The sequence below is a fragment of the Triplophysa dalaica genome, chromosome 8, assembly GCF_015846415.1.
Source record: "Triplophysa dalaica isolate WHDGS20190420 chromosome 8, ASM1584641v1, whole genome shotgun sequence".
Lineage (NCBI taxonomy): Eukaryota > Metazoa > Chordata > Actinopteri > Cypriniformes > Nemacheilidae > Triplophysa > Triplophysa dalaica.
The window spans coordinates 17721911-17737887 of NC_079549.1; the positions used below are offsets into that span (position 1 = coordinate 17721911).

The 15977-nt window shown below is 45.6% G+C and overlaps 1 long non-coding RNA gene across 1 annotated transcript; it reads left to right on the top strand.

Moving 5' to 3' along the window:
• Window positions 1-1429: 1429 nt before the first annotated feature.
• Window positions 1430-14104, top strand: LOC130427737 (uncharacterized). The gene is made up of 3 exons (XR_008907342.1): window positions 1430-1532; window positions 10085-10262; window positions 13403-14104. It is a non-coding gene; the product is annotated as an uncharacterized LOC130427737 (long non-coding RNA).
• Window positions 14105-15977: the final 1873 nt, after the last annotated feature.

Consider the following 15977-nt stretch of genomic DNA (forward strand, 5'->3'; position numbering starts at 1 on the left):
GAAACAATGGATGAGGCCTCTCAGAATTTGACTGTCATGTAAATTAAGTGAATAACACCCATGTCCATATATCCTATATGTTTTCCGTACATCACTGTTGTTTAGATGTTCACTCTCCTCTTCCTCGGTTCGCCTCTAAGGGTCTCTCTAAGACCTTGAAATCTGTTTTCTAAACCCACCACTCAAATCAAGGGGGGAAATAAAGGCATCGTATGTTTGGACGAACAAAAAACACTTTCATGATTGATTTCTTTTTTTAAATGAACAAAGTGACAAATCGCTACCCTTTAAAAGATCATATTAGAGTGAGGCTGTTTCATTAAAAATAATATAAAAATCCGAGATGCACATTGAGTGATGATCAAATAAAACCCTAATGCAAGTTTCCGTTAAAAGTAAGCATTACATCATGCCTCTTAAGTTTTTAAATGAAATAGTGATGGTTACAATATAATGTGAGACATCTGTGAACACAATAGGACATGTTTACGCATCGCCTGACATCACTTTAAAGAAAATTCCAAAGAAGATTTAGAAAGAAGACATTTCATCATTTGTTAACCTATTGATTGACAGTTCCACTATATAATTTCTTTACGGTTAAATAAAGTGTTCATTTCTATTTAATTAAATTGTCCTTTCAAAATATATTTTTTAACATTTTCATAAGGTTTTACTCTAAACTGAAATTACTAACAATACAGTCAAAGTTTCATTTCTGTCAGTTTATGTTTATATAAACAAGTCAGATTTGGTTCAGATTGTGTAGAAATACAATAATGAAATATTGTGAAATTAATTAATGCTCACTTTCATTATACTTTTGTTATTTCAGAGTGCATTTCTCATTTTCATCTGTTGTTGTGCTTTATAATATCATCATACTTTAACATACTTTAAAGGGATACTCCACCCCAAAAATGTATATTTTGTATAAATTTCTTTGTTCTGTTGAACCCAAAGAAGTATATTTGGAAAAATGTTAGCAACTGACATTTCTGGGACATCATTGACTACTATAGTTGGAAAAATACAAAGTAGTCAAAGGTTCCCTAGAATGGTTTTGCTTTCCTCAATTCTTCAAAATTCTCACTTTGTGTTCAACAGAACAGCATTATAAATATATATTTTATTTAGACTATGGTGTCAATGACAGAAATGTCAGTTGCTAACATTCTTCCAAATATATTCATAAGCACAAAAATTCCTGTAAGTATAATATTTTGACCACAATCAAACAATTCTTACGGTCAAGATTCCTAAAGACTTTGGAGTCTATGTGCCATAAAAGATTTGGCATTATTTGCCCAAACTACCTTCAGCTTCTAGCATTACACTCAAGTATGCCAGTTATCTGAGAAATCACATGAGTGTTGGTAGGTCCTTCTGGTTTTGCAGGTAATGGCTTGCCCTTTCTGGTATATACACCAGGGACCGTACATGGGAACCGCACCCGGCTGCCAATGTCTGGGATGCTTCTTGAGCGCTTAACATACAACACAGGAATGGACCTTGCTCTTTACGATCTATGTGTGAGTTGTTTTACAGCCTAATGAAAGAGACATTAATGAGTCCGTGTGAAGTTACTAGTGTCACTTCTTTCACACAAAACTTTCTGCTGTTTCTTTGCTTTTAGTGGTAAGAGTAAATGTCTTAAGTGTTTTATGAAGTGCCGATATTGAACTTACTACCTGGCAGAGATCTTTCAAATTACTAAGCACAGCTCTGTATTTTTATAGTTATGGTAGCAAAAGGTCTACCTGGCTGGATGGTTATCGGCCTCTCTTTAGAGGAGAAATGATGGGTGAAAACATTGTATTCTTGTGGAGAGAGCAAGCCTTTCCTATGTGAAGAACCAGGACCCAAGACAGTTTGATTGCCCACAGGTTAAATAGCAATTTATCTCAAAAGCTTCTCTCCAAATTTCTAAATAGACACGATTATTGACAAACTTTAAGAGTGTTGAAGTATGAAATAATTTGGATAGTACAGTTTAGACAATTTAGTCTGGGAAGAAGTTCATATTGAAATATGTATCTTTTGATTGCAGATTGTGGTGTCTGCTATGTGAAACTGGTTTTAAATGAATTTACTTTTTCATATAGGGAGATGTTTGTTGGAATTGAAAGTTGGAATGTTTTGGAATAATGCTTTTGTTTCTCGCAAATATTTACGTGACCCCTGTGAAAAGCTTTTACATTATGTGGGCTTTGGCATTCTTTGAGGAAATTCAGTCCTTCCCACATTTTTATGTGGTTTGGGCACAGGTTTGAAAGAATCAGATTGCATGGTGTTGAAGTATAAGGGCGAGACAAAATAAATATCTGCAGCGTCACACACTGCTGTGATTGTGTTTTGAGTTAAAGATGTTGACACAATATTGATCACAACAGAATCTTTGTAATATTGTAATTATTAAAGACTTTACCCTTTAAAAAATACTAATATAAACAATTTATCAACGTATTTTCTATTTTTCTACTTACTTTGTAGAATGGTACAGCCCCAGTGACAGCTTTTGTATCCTTTTTCAGTATCATTTCATTCTTATGTGAAGGCACGGATTAAGAATCCAAAGGCCCCTGCGCACAAGTGTCTTGTGGATCTCTGCCCCCCCCCCCCCATACACACACATGCGCACAAAAACTTTTGAATTATAGGGTACTATGTGTAGGAAACAGATCGGTTTTATACAGGATTACATTGACAGGTTACAAACTATGAACACAACCTTGAAGGACAATATCAACACCTGCACACATCCTTCATCATACAGGATTTACACCACATGATTGCAACAATGCTTTCCTGGACCAGCAGCAACAATATTAAGACATTTCCTTGCATAATGTAACTCACTGTCATATGCAAGCAGCACACACTACCACACCTCAGTCAATCAGATTCTTCCATAATTCGCACACAAACAAGCCGGATTCACAAAACTTCTCTGCACCTTTGTTCGTGCTCTGTATAATTCAGGTGTTTGTTTGTTCACTGCATTTGGGTGATAAATGTTATAAAAACGGTGGATATAACGTTGGATTTGGAGATCGTTTGAAACTGATATATGGCGCTAAAACATGCCGGACATAGCCGAATGCGGTGAGTGAAACTGGTGTCTGTGTTTTGTTGACAATGGGTGCGCACGTGATTTGGTTCAGCCTACCCCTCCCCCCGCACGCGCCGTATATGTTTTCGGAAAAAATCGTAAAGCTGTATCTATCTTTTATAAATGTGATCAAACTAAATACTCTTCGAAGATAGAATATGAGATTGGCAGAAACTCCGTGTGTTACGGCCGTTTTAAAGTAAATCTGTACATGTGTATGTTCACCTAGTTACAGTCATCCTCAATTGGAGGACCGCCGGACCTTAGCTTCATTCTACCATGACCGCGAGACATATACACATTTAAAACTTTTGACTATTTTCATTGAGCCTCTTTTACACAACGGAGAATCACATCAGACGCGCTCTAAAGAACAATAATGTAATTGATCGTTTGCCGCTCTATCCTCTCATATCTTTTCTAGCGACAAACGCGCTTCATTTTAACAATTTCCGCCCCGCTCGCGCTGCTTCTCTGCCGCCAAGGCGCGAACATGAAGAGCAGCAGACACGTGCTTATTAAACAACAGCATTACAGTTACGCAGAGCAGGTAAATGGACACACAGCAGTTCCCTTTCTGTCGGTCTCTCGACGTTGTGTCGAGAACGACAGATGGGGTTCGCCCTTGAGAACCAATCAACTCTGACTACTATAGAAAAAGGCCAATGAAATTTGGCGAATGCAATTTGCATGCCGGGCTCCGCCCCCGGAAATCCGGTATAAAAGGAGGCCGGCGTGCAGCATTCACTTACCTTTTGTTCTTCAGAGCCATCGCTCATGAGTACAACTCAGGATTCAATCCTCTACAACTACACGCTGGTGCTACGACGTGTTACAGCGGATCGTCCCTTCCTGCAGCGACCTTCCCCTGGGCGTCTCGGCGGTTCCGGAGGTGTTAGAGATTTTTTCTAAAAGTCCTTTTCAGGACTGACTGAGCATTCTCCAGCGCGGCATGTCCCGCTGTTCTCTTGGGTGCGGCACCCTCATCGAGGAGGGGGATGGACACGATCGCTGCATTAGGTGTCTGGGCGTCCAGCACACTGAAGCAGCGTTCGTTGACACATCTGCCTGCACTGCGGGCAGATTGTCATTCAGAAGTTGCGGTCACGGGTGGCTGTCTTCCTACGGGAACCAGCCACCATTTCGTCTGCTACCCGGGCTGTGACATCTGTGGCTACGGCCCCGATGACCACCCACGTTAGCAGCGTTAGTGATACGGGGAACTCTGCGAACGTAAACCCGCCAGCCAAGTGCTCACTGGCCGAACGCACCCCGATTCGCTCTTCTGAACGTTCCCCAACCGGCGGTGGCATACCGTCCGGATCCTCACGCACACACTCGGAAACGATGTGTGACGTAGATGAGATGTCGCTCGCAGCATCGGAGGGAGACTGGCATCCGACTCTGCCGAATCCAAACTCCACCCCCAGCGGTCGAGTTCAGGAGGAAGCAGAAGTGATGTCATCCGTGCTAACCCGGGGATGCGTGGTTCCCGAGGTCGGTGCGCGGTGCAAACCGCGCCCACCCCGGGTGCCATGTTTTTCCCGGAGGTGCATGAGGAGCTGTGTAAAACTTGGAACGCTCCACTCACGGACCGTTCCAGTGAAACCAGCTCCGGCTCCCTTACTTCCCTCGATGGTGAGGCAGCCAAGGACTGCGTCGAGATCCCCCGGGTGGAACGTCCGCCTGCGGTGCACCTGTGCCGCGGACGGCTACCACCTGGGGGGGGATCGACCACTCCTACCGTCCAAAGCACGTAAGACTTCGACATCACTGGTGTCGAAAGCTTGCGATGTTGCGGGCCAGGCTGCCTCCTCTCTCTATGCCTTGGCCATCCTGCAGGTCCGCCAGGCCAGGGCGTTGAGAGGGCTCCACGAGGGTAAGGCCGACCCGGGTATAATGCAGGATCTCCGTGCCACCGCTGACAGCGCTCTACGGGCGACTAAGGCGGCGGCACGGGCCCTGGGTCGGACGATGTCCACGGTAGTGGTCCAGGAGAGACACCCCCGGCTATACCTTGTGCAGAAGAGTGACAGCAAGGAAGTCCGCTTTCTTGATGCACTCATCTCGCAGGGTGGGTTGTTGGTAACACCGTCGAGGACTGCGCTCAGCAGTTTTTTGACGGCGAAGCAGACAGTGGCAATTAACCACATTTTTTTCACGCCGCGACTCGGCCGCCTACAGGCCTCCGAGATCTCACGTGACGTCTGCTTCCCTGCAACCCAGGACCCTTTCGACATCGGCTCCGGTTCCTGTGCCCCCACAGGCGGCACCCCGGAAGCAGAGGTCGAGGGGGAAACCTCCACCCCGTCAGCAACCTCCTCGTGAGAAGGGACACTGACGGGAAGACCCCAGGGAGAACAACATCGGGCCCGAACCTTCACAGCCACGGCTCTGATCGGTCGGTACGGGACGACTCCTGCCTCGTCACCAAAGCCGGGCCCTTGTTAGGGCTTGGCGCCCACTTACTCAGTGAGTTTTCTGTTCTCCCCGGGTTTACTTGCAGCCGATCGCACACTCCACTGGACTGTGCTCGGCGAACCGACCTCACACCCTGGCGAGGCGTGAGGTCGTACACATACGACAGCCGTCACCACTCTCAAACCGACAGTGCGTGCCGTTGTCCCGCCAGGCAGGTAAGCAGGCGGAGCAAAAACCTTCCCTCCGGGGACTCCCCGCGACATGGTTAGCTCCGCCAGCCGACGAACCACCCCCCGTGGGAATGATGAAGCAGACCGTCCCCTTGGTCACCCTGTCACAGTCCCTGGGAGCTCGAGAGCTGCCCACACTGTCTCGCTGGCTAATGAGGGCGGTCCGTCTTGGTTACTCGATCCAGTTCGCCAGAGACTCACCCAAGTTTCGGGGCATCATCTCTCCCTCTGTCAGAGGCAGGGACGCCTCCGTACTTCGGGTAGAGGTCACCACCCTTCTGGCAAAACAGGCATCGAGTTCGTCCCTCAAAACCAAGATGTTCAGTGGGTCACCACCCACACTTCATCGTTCCCAAGAAAGACGGCGGGTTGCCCCCAAAGGCTGCGTACCCTGAACAGAGCACCTTCACAAGCTGCCATTCAGGGTGCTCACACAGAGGCGCGTCCTGACATCTATGAGGTGTCAGGATTGGTTCGTGGCAATCGACCTGAAGGACGCTTACTTTCATGTCTCGATCCTCCTCGACACCGGCCGTTCCCACGGTTCGCGTGCGAGAGGCGGGCATATCAGTACAGAGTCCTCCCTTTCGGTCTGTCCCTGACCGCCCTTTCTCCCTGAGAGGAGGAAGGCGAGCGGGTACTAAACTATCTCAGCGACTGGCCTATCTTAGCACACTCGCGAGATCTGTTATGTACACAAAGGGACCTGGTGCTCCGGCACCTTGGTCGATTGGGACTCCAGGTCAACCAAGAGAGGGGCAAGCTCTCCCCAGTGCAGAGCATCCTCTTTCTCGGTATGGAACTCAGCTCTGTCACCATGTCGGCACACCTGTCCGCAGTTGTGCCCAACCAGTGTTGAACTGTCTGAAATGAACATTTTAGGCAGACAGCGGTCCCCCTGAAACAATTCAGAGGCTCCTGGGACACATGGCGTCCTCGCGGGTTAATACCCCTCGAGTTGATGCACATGACACCGCTCCAACACTGGTTTCAGAGTCGAGTTCCGAGGAGAGCGTGGCACACCGGCAGCAGGCGCATGGTGATGCCGCCCTGCTGCCGACGCACCATAACCCCTAGTCTTTATGACTTTTTCGACGGACTCAGGTCCCTTTGAGCAGGTTATGAGGCAGGTCGTGGTGACGACTGAAGTCTCCCTGCAGGGGTGCGGTGTAGTGTGCAACGAGCACGCAGGTGGGGTGTTGGACGAACCCCCGCCTGCGCTGGCATATCAATTGCCAAGAGTTGTGGGCTATGCTACTTGCACTGAGCAGGCTACGGCCTCTCGTGCGAGACATGCACGTGCTGTTCCGAGGACAGCACTATAGCTGTAGCGAATACAGATCGTCAGGGTGGCGTTCGCACACAGCAGCTAAACACAACTTGCTCGACGCCTCCTCCGGTGGAGTCAACAGGTGACTCGTTCCCTGCAGGCCACACACCCCGGGCAAACTGAACTAGACAGCCGACGTGCTTTCTCGCCAGTTTATGCCTCGTGGAGAGTGGCGACTCCACCCCCGTGCAGTCCAGCTCATTTGGAGGCTGTTCGGGTAGGCCCAGGTAAAACCTGTTCACCTCCCGTAACACCACCATTTGCCCGCTTGATAGTCCCTGCCCTCGGCACGGATATCCTTGCGCACAGCTGGCCGCGGGATGGGCGGAAGCACACCTTCCCCCCCCAGGAGCCTTCTTGTACAGACTCTGTGCAAGGTCAGGGAGCAGGAGCACCAAGTGTTATTGGTTACACCACACCGGTCTAACCGCACTTGGCCTCAGAGCCGATGCTCTGGACAGCGACTCCCCCTGAACCATTCCCCTGACAGAGGACCTGCTCTCTCAGGGGAAGGACACGTTCTGGCATCCCAGATCAGACCTCTGGAACACCCATGTCTGGTCTCTAGACGGGACGAGAAGATCCTAAGATGGCTACTCCCCCTATACGGCTGAGACCATCACCCAGGCTAGGGCCCCATCTACTAGGCGGTTACACGCCTCTAGACGGTGCCTCTTCTCGTCCTGGTGTCTTTCTCAACGAGAAAGACCCACTGAGGTGCTTGATCAGGATTGTGTTCCCCTCCTCACGAGACTGGAGACTAACATCTCCCTTCCACACTGAAAGTGTATGTAGTCGCTATTGCCACTCATCACGACTCAGTCGGTGGAAAGTTTCTAGGGCAACACGACCTGGTCACCAGGTTCCTAAGCAGCGAGAGGGCGGAATCCGCCTCATCTTCGCTCCATACCCTCTTGGGACCCTAAGTGGTCCTGGGGAGCCTCAGGGCCCCCCAAAGAGCCCCTCTGAGGTTCCGATCTTCCTCATAGAGTAAGACGGCCCTCCTGACGGCGCTCACTTCCTTCAACAGGGTAGGGGACCACCGAGCATCCTCCGTGTCCCTGGATTGCCTTAAACTCGGCCCTGGAAACTCTCACGTTATCTTGAGACCCAGGCCCGGATGCGTGCCCAAGAAGTTCCCACTACTCCCTCCGGGGCCAAGTGGTGAACTTGCAGGCGCTCCCCATAGGGGAGGAAGACCCAACCCGATTAGTGTTGTGTCCAGTACGTACTGGACCGCACGCAGAGCTCTGAAGCTCTGACCAGCTCCGTGTCTGTTGGAGGACAGCAGAAGGGGAAGGCTGTCTCCAAACAGAGGCTGGCGCACTGGGTCGTGGACGCCGTTACGACGGCATTCCGATCTCAGAATCTCCCATGCCCATTGGCAGTGAGGGCTCACTCCACACGGAGTTTAGCCACCTCCTGGACACTGGCAGAAGCGCCTCTCTAGCAGACATCTGTAGAGCTGCGGGTTGGGCTATGCCCAAACACCTTCGCAAGGGTTAACAACCTTCGCGTAAACCCGGTGTCAGCCCACGTCCTGCGTGGCGACATGTAGGACTGGCATCCGGGGGGGCGTATGCCTGCGAAAGCACCTTTCCACCCTCTAACAGGTTGGGTCAGTGTGCTATTTACCTTTTCTTCTTACCCGAACACATCGCTAAGAAACTGGTACCTCACCAGCCTCCCTTCTTACCCAGACACTGGTTAAGAATAGGCATTCCATCCATCACCAAACAAGCACCCCCTGGGGGCTGGCTGGGCAGAGCAGCCTTCCCCCTTAGGCCGGGATACCATGTGAGCTATCACAGATAGCTCTAACCGGACCTAGTGCTACCGGACGTCTGTAACACCCCCTCCGTGGGCTGTTCCGTCTGATGTATCCTCATGAGAATGGTTCCCACTCCTGGTAACCCATGAGCTTCCCCAGGTGGGCCTCCACCTCGCGGTTAACTACTCAGTCCGCACGTTCCATGCGTTCTCCTCCAAGGACGAGACCATACCTATATCCACCATATTCCTCCCCACGGGTAGGAGGTGGCCTCTGTAGCGCTTCTCTGATTAAGAGTCGCGCTTACCCGGTGTAAACTGATCTGGACGGCCTCTCGCCTATAGAGAGCTAAGGCCCCGTCCGTGAAAGTTACCGGTCAGGGCTGTACCCATCTTTCTCCAAGAAAGCTCTGGAACCCCCCGACCACCACACTGGAAGGTTACAGTCTCACGAAAGCTTCGAGATGACACGCCCAGGCTTGTTACCGTCGCTTCGCTAGAGATTGTGACGCGATACAGCGTTGTGGCGTTTTCCATAGGCAACCCCATCTGTCGTTCTCGACACAACGTCGAGAGACCGACAGAAAGGGAACGTCTTGGTTACGTATGTAACCTCAGTTCCCTGATGGAGGGAACGAGACGTTGTGTCCCTTATGCCACGAACACGTATCGTATTCTGCTGCAGTTTGAGAGGTCTCAGGCTCTTCAGAACAAAGGTAAGTGAATGCTGCACGCCGGCCTCCTTTTATACCGGATTTCCGGGGGCGGAGCCCGGCATGCAAATTGCATTCGCCAAATTTCATTGGCCTTTTTCTATAGTAGTCAGAGTTGATTGGTTCTCAAGGGCGAACCCCATCTGTCGTTCTCGACACAACGTCTCGTTCCCTCCATCAGGGAACTGAGGTTACATACGTAACCAAGACGTATCTGTCACTCTGTTAACTGTTTGATATATGTTTCCGACCTTTTAACCAGATTTGTGATATTCTATTAGCATTAGCATTAGCACCTGCTGTTATGCTGCATTACCCACATGTTTACAATAACGTGTTATTGCCCCACTACATAATTCTTATCTGCACTGGTTGGGTTACTATTAATGTTAAGGGCGCAGACTTGTCTACTCAGTATTTGCATTTATTTGCATATATTTGTTAATTATCTCAGTTTTAATGGTTCTCGGAATATGGTTGTATTTATGTTTCTTTGTTGTTCATTTAGAACATTATTACAGATCATTGCCTAGAAAAATTGGTGCAGATAACAACCCAAAGACAGAGAAATATCGTTGTGAAGAATCTCTTCTCCAATCACCGATTCTCTGACCGGAATCCTGTCCACATTTTGCCGCCTGAACCAGTGTAATATAAAGTGGTTGTGTAACTCTGCTACAAAGGTGGTAAGTAGCCTATATACATATATTACGACATCATGATATTTGTGTGTATGTAAACATTTTGCAATGTATGTAAATCCCTGTGGATGATCTAATAATGAAGGCTAAATATTGGTAAAGTATGGCGGTTAGACCAGATGGGATTTTTTAACTGGGGGTTCAAGCTGTCAGCAAATTATTTTATTTATTATTTATTGGGCTAATGGTTTGCACTAAAAAGCCACTGGAGGATTCTTATTTGATATTATGGATAAACAATAATGAAGGAAGCCTACCTGATTAACACTAGCAAACGCATGATCAAACTGTTATTTGTCTAGTATGCCAATCACACATCAAAACTTCATGCCTTACCTTCTGCAAAATATGTTTTATTTAAACATAAATCAGTAAATTTGCCTCTGTCAACTTATACAGTACATTGGGCTAGAGGAAATTGTTATGCCAGGACCTTAATATAGTCTTGCAAGTCCAGATAAAACATTGACGATAAATTGTTTGATTGAGCCAACCATTCTTTCTGTGTTAATTCGCTATTTGCCTCTGTCCACTCACCTAATTGCATAGTCATGCTCTACACGTTTAGCTATGTTTGCTAAGTGCAAAAGACTAGCTATACAAAAAAATAACAAAAGTAATCTGCCACATCTTGGAAAAGTCAACAGGCATAGGATACTTTCATTGTTTGGTTTTTTTTTGTCTCTTCATTGCAGTCAATTTTTTCAGACCAGAAAAATCATCAGAACAGTCATAGACGATGGCATTTGATCACAATGGTTACCGCTTGTACAGGCACAATTGAGTCAGCTTACAGCTCCTCATAGGACACACGGGGCGTGGTCAGGAGTCAGGGCAGGCTAGCAGCAGCACACAGAGAGCACAGAGAGAACGTAAACGTCGGTGGCAGCACCATCTTGTGTGTTTATTGACAACAGAACAGCATGTAGTGAGAACGTGGGTACAAAGTAATTGTGACCGGGACATTATTATCGTGTGTCAGCCTGTTTCTGCCCCGACCCGATTCTGAAGCAGTGACGGCAATATAATTATGGAGCAGGGGTCTGTTCGCGACCACTTACGGCGGCACGCGTCTATTTTTGCGGCGCTGTTCGCTCTCAATTAAAGCAACAGTGCATACTTTATGGACAAAATCAACATGGATTGACAGGAAAAAGTAACAATTTTACCTTTAAAGCATGTAAGTGGTGTATAATGTGTTTTTAACTGCAAATTAATGATTGAGGAAGTAATTTGCCATTGCAAACAATCCAAACAAACAGCAGGACAACAAGAACAACAACCAAACAGTATGCAGAAGGATATGCTTCTTAGCTTACTGTTCTTAGTTTCAGCGTGTTGGTTTTGTATCATTCTTCTTTCGACAATGGCACACTGCTAACTTTCTGTGTGTGTATTGACCCCTAGTGGACAGGTACACTTTTTTCGCACGTGCGCTGTTGTATGCGGTACGTCCGCGCGGTCTCAAAAAATTGGACGGGGTGTGATGAAAATTGCGTCTTGCGGATGGACGGACCATACTTCGGCCTTAATGTACATAGCAAAAAACCCTAATCAATTCTCAGTTTTACCGATGTTTGTTGCCTTTCGTAGGGACAGTGAGGGAGACGGATCGGGTCACTGAGGGGATCATGAGGGGATCATGTCCCCCTAGTCTCAGCCTCAGACATCATGCCCACAGACCGTTGGCTTAACTTTTCTGGAAACACTAAACATGACGCGCAACAAAACAAAACGTGATTGGTTGCTTTACCTGTCAGTCATATGGCCTCTTGGGCGGGCCTTGGCCAAAGAAAGCGGCGATAAGTTGCTTCAAGGTCTGATATTCCCACATAGCAACTGCTCAAAACAAATCATTCTGACAGGTAGTTTAATATTCCAAATAAATTAAATACATATCATCATTCAGTCATTTTTTTGCGTACTTTATTATAGTTACCTGTTTGGCCTTGGGTCAACCTTATGTAACTTTATCAGTTTACTGTAAACTATGTAAACTTGAGTCTGATGCCCTGGGGCTAGTGCAGCAAATCAAATGAGACACTTCCCTACAGACAGCATTAATGTATGTTATGCAAAATATTCTCAAAGGCCCTCTGTTCTAATGTGCTCACTTCACATTGTGGAATGTCTGCCGAAACTCAACAAAACAGAGTGATGACTTGCATTGCACTGGTCAGCTGATCAATCGCCTGTAAGGTTTTCAGAAGCATTATATAAGAGTGTAAATGTTTTGAGGAAGTTCGATTTGGGTAGTTAGATCTGATCACAAGAGATCAAGTTTCATAGGAAAGTCCTGGTGGTAAAAAAATCTTAAAAGACAATAAATAGGGGAACCAACAGGGACTGAAAGAGTATCAGCATGTATATAGCAGTATGATGAAGACAATAAGCCTCCTCATTGTGTTCATTAATAGGTTAAAGGTTATGTTTGCATCCTAACAACTCAATGACAGAAACATTCCCATCGGACACCTCATGTTTCATCTTGTCCATGTTATGTAAAATGACTCTTCTTCTTTCGTTACCTGAAATTAACTCACAATACATGTAGTCATAAGTCTTCAGAACAGTGACACAGTAGCCCTAATGAAATGTTATAAGCTTTTCAAAATAAATGTTGAAGTTTGTCTTATTTAAGGTATGACTCTTGTCCAACGGAGACTGTGGTACACAAAAGCCCCAATAGAGTTAACAATACTAAAGACTTCAGGCAGTGTGTCTGGAAAAAAGAAGAAAAACCTTTTATAGCAAGTCGTCAAAATGTTCGCAACATGTTATTGGTCTCAGCAGTTAAGTCACTGGGATCATGAATCTCAGGGCTTCGCATTAAAACTAGAAAGTGTTTTATAGGTTGCTGTAAGAAAGAAGTTATACGAAACAACTTTTTTGTAAGTGTAGCTCTGGCCCAACATTTTGATCTCAAGAGTATGCTTTGCCTATTCTTATCTGATTCAAAATGTCAAACCACTCCCTTTAAAAAGCATAGTTTGCTTCCTGATATTACTGACTTTGGTTATAACAAACTGTGTGTGTTTGGGAAATGCTTAATTGTAGCCTTTGTGATGGATGCTCAGCGAGGGTCTTTGCCATGCAGCCTGGGTAACCTTTTGCTCCATTTCCAGGAGGCCTTGAGAAAGAATCAGCAGTAGGCGTCGAATCGTGAGCTCTGTTTGATTTCCGACAACAGAAAACAGAACAACAACAAGTTTTGAGAGATTAACCCTGTCAAACACAGTTAGAGTGCAGGCCTGCTCTCATCTCTCTGCTTCTGTCCAATTACACAAGCATGCTCCTAATGCAGAGGGAACTAATGGAATTGTTGCGATGATGATGAATGGTGGATGGTGAGGAAGGACAGATGGGAACGTAATTACTAACGTTTGGGGATCCACCAAAAAGGCAAGTTCAAGGAACCATGGCAACATCATCCGTCATATGCTAGACAACCAATAGAAATCAGATCACTTTCCATTTTTATCCCTCAGTGTACTTTTATCTTTAAGTTGAAGGCGAAGTTTGTCATTTATGCAGCACTAGTGGCACTGAACAGAATTGCAGTTGCATGTTTTTTGAGCGACCAGACTGGGGAAGATACAGCCCTAAATGGGAAATTTTGTCAGCACCACTATCGTAAAAGATTTGAACAATAGCAATATTTAAGGTTGGCAGAATGAAACTTTTCTGGCCAAACTCTATGCCTGTCCATGCAGCCTTGCACAAACAGAGCAGGAGTGCAGCAGCAATAATATCCCCGCACATTGACATTGATCAATTTTCAAAACAGGGATATATCTCCCCAATGCACTATGAATGTGATATGAAAAATTAATATACTAAAGGGACATCATCTAATCTGGAGGATCCACACCTGTAAAAATCAGGATTCATACAGGATGAAATTAAAGTTTACCTGGTCGATGTTACCAGATGATGAGAAGTTGGGGATGGTGGTGTTTTTTTTTGAGAGTGGCATGATTAAAACATGTGAGTGCTATAAGAAGGCAACTAAAATGAGACACAGTCTGGTATGTGTTGTTTCACTATTGGTTGACACTGATAAACTGCACCTGATGTCGTAAACTGAGCAAGCTTGACTAACATGGCTTGCCAGAGCTGATGCTATATGCTTGATACTGATCTCCTTTGGCAAAGAAGTGACAACATGATGACATATTGGTCCTGTGTCAGCCACCGTAGTGCTTCGAAAGGGAAAGGGGACGCGGTGGAGTGAGCTGTTGGTAACAGAAACCAACAGGAAAGCTGTTGGTTGCTTCCCTGTAGCTTAGTGATAAGAGCACTGCGTTGTGGGTTCGATCCCAGGGGATTGCAAATACTTATGTATAAATGTATAGGATAATGCAATGTAAGTCGCTTTGGATAAAAGCGTCTGCCAAATCCGTAAATGTAAATTGCTAAATCTTAGACACTGGACCTTTAACACTGGCATAAATTTAGAGCGAACAACCACATGTTTGAAAAATCAATTCGATATCAGAACTTATTGTATGATACATAAAAGACATAGATTATGATTATTATTATTTATGCAAAATGATATATAATTGGCTTTCTGTCTTTTGTCTAAAAACCTTGATCGCAGCAACTAGCTAACATGTTGACTACTGACATAACAAACAAATGAACAAACAAAAACAATAACAAGCTTGGGTAAATATATGACCACTATGAATGTGTGTTTCCTGTTTCCATTCAAGATTTAGCAACAACATGTGATAGCTTTCAACAGCACAGTGAGATGTAACGAATACCGCAGCTGTAAAAACCTCTAAAAATACCCAGGAATTACAGAGATGACCTCAGATAATCCCTTGAAACTAGATTTGTATCACACCTTGAAAACGTATTTTCTTTGCCAAGATTTGCAGCCTTTTTCACCTCAACATTCTATTTAACGTCCACTGATTAAAAGTGTCTCCTAGCGCTGTTCAATCAGGACCAGGACACAGAAACACTGTCTGAATAACTTCTTGAGAAACTGTGTTTCAACCCCTAATCACAATTCAGCCTCCTTGTACTATAGACAGATTTGACTCACAAGGACTTATAAAAATCATTTAATTATTCGAAATCAATTGAAATCTGCGAGTGTTGTGCCGCAGCGTTGCCAAAATATGAAGAATTCTATCGGGAAATTATATAAAATTTATCTCATGCTTTTCAGATGTAGTTAAGACTTTCCGAAAAAAATTCTTGAAGTGCTTTTAAAACTCTTATAATATAATACGTATTACAGAATCTCATTTCAAAAATGTAAGTGTTTTGCGCTGTGGCACATTTTGCTAAATATTATGAATTTGTACGATCTCATTCATACATATTAGTATGATTGGCTATCGTGCCAGTGACGTTAGGGGCGGGGCTTCAGTATGTCTTTTTTGTGCGTTAATTTTTTTCACAAACCAGGGGCACGTTCATGCTCAAACGTGTGCGAAACGTTTTGCTATGGGTTTGAATGACGTGTTTCCTTGGAACGGTTTGCAATGGGGTTTGAGATATGCTTTCTCTTGTTTGGTGGGTGTGTCAAGATTGTCAACCCAATCAGCAGCAACATGCATATATTACCATATACGCAGTATTAAAGAGACAGCTTGCTGTAAAGTCGTTTCCAAATGTGTTCGCTTGCAGCTTAGTATACGCAACAATTGAAGATATTTGCAGACATGTACAGTATTTTGC